The sequence below is a fragment of the Arachis hypogaea genome, chromosome 1 (assembly GCF_003086295.3).
Source record: "Arachis hypogaea cultivar Tifrunner chromosome 1, arahy.Tifrunner.gnm2.J5K5, whole genome shotgun sequence".
In the NCBI taxonomy this organism is placed as follows: domain Eukaryota; kingdom Viridiplantae; phylum Streptophyta; class Magnoliopsida; order Fabales; family Fabaceae; genus Arachis; species Arachis hypogaea.
Window position 1 is genome coordinate 53,228,224 of NC_092036.1, and position 4,537 is coordinate 53,232,760.

General features: G+C 39.7%; 1 non-coding gene across 1 annotated transcript; it reads left to right on the forward strand.

Annotated features, from left to right (window-relative positions):
• The first annotated feature begins 848 nt into the window (after positions 1 to 848).
• Positions 849 to 956, forward strand: LOC112715514 (small nucleolar RNA R71). Its single transcript, XR_003159752.1, has one exon. It is a non-coding gene; the product is annotated as a small nucleolar RNA R71 (small nucleolar RNA).
• The last annotated feature ends 3,581 nt before the right edge of the window (positions 957 to 4,537 follow it).

Genomic DNA, 4,537 nt, shown 5'->3' on the forward strand with positions numbered 1-4,537 from the left:
CATTGGAACTCATTGGAGGCCAGTGGACGTCCATTGAGGTCTTCCTCAGTGGCGTTCACTGCCTCTCCTTCCTCCCAAAATTCGGCCATGTTGATGGCCTTGCACTCTCCTTTTGGATTTTCTTCTGTATTGCTTGGAAGAGTACTAGGAGGGAGTTCAGTAATTTTCTTGCTCAACTGACCCACTTGTCCCTCCAAATTTCTAATGGAGGACCTTGTTTTAGTCATGAAACTTTGAGTGGTTTTGATTAGATCAGAGACCATGGTTGCTAAGTCAGAGGTATTCTGCTTAGAATTCTCTGTCTGTTGGTGAGAAGATGATGGAAAAGGCTTGCTATTGCTAAACCTGTTTCTTCCACCATTATTGTTGTTGAAACCTTGTTGAGGTCTCTGTTGATCCTTCCATGAGAGATTTGGATGATTTCTCCATGAAGGGTTATAGGTGTTTCCATAGGGTTCTCCCATGTAATTCACCTCTTCCATTGAAGGGTTCTCAGGATCATAAGCTTCTTCCTCAGATGAAGCCTCCTTAGTACTGCTTGGTGCATTTTGCATTCCAGACAGACTTTGAGAAATCATATTGACTTGTTGGGTCAATATTTTGTTCTGAGCCAATATGGCATTCAGAGTGTCAATCTCAAGAACTCCTTTCTTCTGACTAGTCCCATTGTTCACAGGATTTCTTTCAGAAGTGTACATGAATTGGTTATTTGCAACCATTTCAATCAGCTCTTGAGCTTCTGTAGGCGTCTTCTTCAGATGAAGAGAGCCTCCAGCAGAGCTATCCAAAGACATTTTGGATAGTTCAGAGAGACCATCATAGAAAATACCTATGATGCTCTATTCAGAAAGCATATCAGAAGGACACTTTCTGATTAATTGTTTGTATCTTTCCCAAGCTTCATAGAGGGATTCTCCTTCCTTCTGTTTGAAGGTTTGGACTTCCACTCTAAGCTTACTCAATTTTTGAGGTGGAAAGAACTTTGCCAAGAAGGCATTGACTAGCTTTTCCCAATAGTCCAGGCTTTCTTTAGGTTGAGAGTCCAACCATGTCCTAGCTCTGTCTCTTACAGCAAAAGGGAATAGCATAAGTCTGTAGACCTCAGGGTCAACCCCATTAGTCTTGACAGTGTCACAGATTTGCAAGAATTCAGCTAAAAACTGATGAGGATCTTCCAATGGAAGTCCATGGAACTTGCAATTCTGTTGCATTAGAGAAACTAATTGAGGCTTAAGCTCAAAGTTGTTTGCTCCAATGGCAGGGATAGAGATGCTTCTCCCATAGAAGTCGGGAGTAGGTGCAGTAAAGTCACCCAGCACCTTCCTTGCATTGTTGGCATTGTTGTTGTTTTCGGCTGCCATATGTTCTTCTTCTTTGAAGATTTCTGTTAGGCCCTCTACAGAGATTTGTGCCTTAGCTTCTCTTAGTTTTCATTTCAAGGTCCTTTCAGGTTCAGGATCAGCCTCAACAAGAATGCTTTTGTCTTTGCTCCTGCTCATAAGAAAGAGAAGGGAACAAGAAAATGTGGAATCCTCTATGTCACAGTATAGAGATTCCTTTAGGTGTCAGAGGAAAAGAAAAGTAGAAGACAGAAGTAGAAAATTCGAACTTATCAAAGGAGATGGAGTTCGAATTTTGCATTAAGGAATAGTGTTAGTCCATAAATAGAAGGATGTGAGAAGAAGGGAAGTGATTTTCGAAAATTAAGTAAGAAATTTTGAAAACATTTTGAAAAACACTAAATTGATTTTCGAAAACCAAGAGTGGAAAAGAAATCAAGTGATTTTTGAAAAAGATTTTGAAATTAGAAATCAAAAAGATTTGATTGAAAATTATTTTGAAAAAGATGTGGTTAAGAAGATATGATTGGTTTTAAAAAGATGTGATTGAGAAGATATGATTTGAAAAACATTTTAAAAAGATTTGATTTTGAAAATTAAAAACTTGGCTAACAAGAAAAGATATGATTCAAACATTAAACCTTTCTCAACAGAAAAGGCAGCATACTTGAAATGTTGAATCAAATCATTAATTGATAGCAAGTATTTTTAAAAATAGAAAGAAATTGATTTTGAAAACATATGATTGAAAAGATATGATTTGAAAAAGATTTGATTTTGAAAAACTTTGAAAACTTGAAAAAAATTTGCATTGAAAACAAAATCTTCCCTCTTGTGCCATCCTGGCATTAAACGCCCAGAATGGTGCACATTCTGGCGTTTAACGCCCAAAATACTACCCTTTTGGGCGTTAAACGCCCAACCAGGTACCCTGGCTAGCGTTTAAACGCCAGTCTGTCCTTCTTCACTGGGCGTTTTGAACGCCCAGCTTTTCTGTGCAATTCCTCTGCAGTATGTTCTGAATCTTCAATTCTCTGTATTATTGACTTGAAAAGACACAAATTAAAAATATTTTTGGATTTTTTAATAATAAGGAATAATCAAAATGCAACAAGAATCAAATAACAATGCATGCCAGACACCAAACTTAGCAGTTTGTATACTACTGACACTAATGAGAATGCATATGAGACACACAAAACACTCAAGTCAAGAGAATTTAAAGATTAGAGTAAGAAATCATCAAGAACATCTTGAAGATCACTAAGACACATGAATGAATGCATGCAATTGACACCAAACTTAAAATGAAACACTTGACTCAAACAAGAAATATTTTTGGATTTTATGACTTTGTAAATTTTTTTGTACTTTTTCGAAAATTAAGTAGAAAAAGATATCAAAGTTCTTAATGAGAATTCCAGGAATCATGCAATGTTTAGTCTAAGACTCCGGTCCAGGAATTAGACATGGCTTCACAGCCAGCCAAGCTTTCAAAGAAAGCTTCGGTCCAAAACACTAGACATGGCTTCACAGCCAGCCAAGCCTTAGCAGATCACTGCTCCAACAGCAAGATTGATAAAAATCAACAAGCTCTTGTGATGATAAGTTGAAACCTCGGTCCAATGAAATTAGACATGGCTTCACAGCCAGCCAGATTTCAACAGATCATCATGAAACTCTAGAATTCATTCTTAAGAACTCTGAAAAAAATACCTAATCTAAGCAACAAGATGAACCGTCAGTTGTCCAAACTCAACAATCCCCGGCAACGGCGCCAAAAACTTGGTAGCGCGAAATTGTGATCAATACTTTTCACAACACAAATAATCCCCGGTGATGAATCCAAAAACTTGGTGTTCAATACCATGGCATAAACACAACTTCGCACAACTAACCAGCAAGTGTACTGGGTCGTCCAAGTAATAAACCTTACGCGCGTAAGGGTCGATCCCACAGAGATTGTTGGTATAAAGCAAGCTATGGTCACCTTGTAAATCTTAGTCAGGCAAACTCAAATGGGTATGGTGATAAACGCATAAAACATAAAGATAAAGATAGAGATACTTATGTAATTCATTGGTAGGACTTTCAGATAAGCGTATGAAGATGCCTTCCCTTCCGTCTCTCTGCTTTCCTACTGTCTTTATCCAATCCTTCTTCCTCCTTTCCATGGCAAGCTTAAGCAAGGGTTTCACCGTTGTCAGTGGCTACCTCCCATCCTCTCAGTGGAAATGTTCAACGCACCCTGTCACGGCACGGCTATCCATCTGTCGGTTCTCAATCAGGCCGGAATAGAATCCAGTGATTCTTTTGTGTCTGTCACTAACGCCCCGCCCTCAGGAGTTTGAAGCACGTCACAGTCATTCAATCATTCCGGATTCTCTTGAATGCCACCATCAGTTCTAGCCTATACCACGAAGACTCTGATCTCATGGAATGGCTGGCTCGTTTGTCAGGCGAGCACTCGGTTGTCAGGCGATCAACCATGCATCGTGTATTAGGAATCCAAGAGATATTCACCCAATCGAAGGTAGAACGGAGGTGGTTGTCAGTCACACGTTCATAGGTGAGAATGATGATGAGTGTCACGGATCATCACATTCATCAAGTTGAAGAACAAGTGATATCTTAGAACAAGAACAAGCGGAATTGAATAGAAGAACAATAGTAATTGCATTAATACTCGAGGTACAGCAGAGCTCTACACCTTAATCTATGGTGTGTAGAAACTCCACCGTTGAAAATACATAAGTGATAGTGTGATCATTGGCTTCGGCCCCAAAGAGGGAACCAGAAGAACCAAGATCTGATCTAAGAACTAGATGTCCAAAGATGAAAATACAATAGTAAAAGGTCCTACTTATAGAGAACTAGTAGCCTAGGGTGTACAGAGATGAGTAAATGACATAAAAATCCACTTCCTGGCCCACTTGGTGTGTGCTTGGGCTGAGCATTGAAGCATTTTCGTGTAGAGACTCTTCTTGGAGTTAAACGCCAGCTTTTATGCCAGTTTGGGCGTTTAACTCCCATTTTGGTGCCAGTTCCGGCGTTTAACGCTGGGATTTCTGAGGGTGAATTTGAACGCCGGTTTGGGCCATCAAATCTTGGGCAAAGTATGGACTATCATATATTGCGGCCAGGATGTCTACTTTCCAACGCCGTTGAGAGCGCGCCAATTGGGCTTCTGTAGCTCC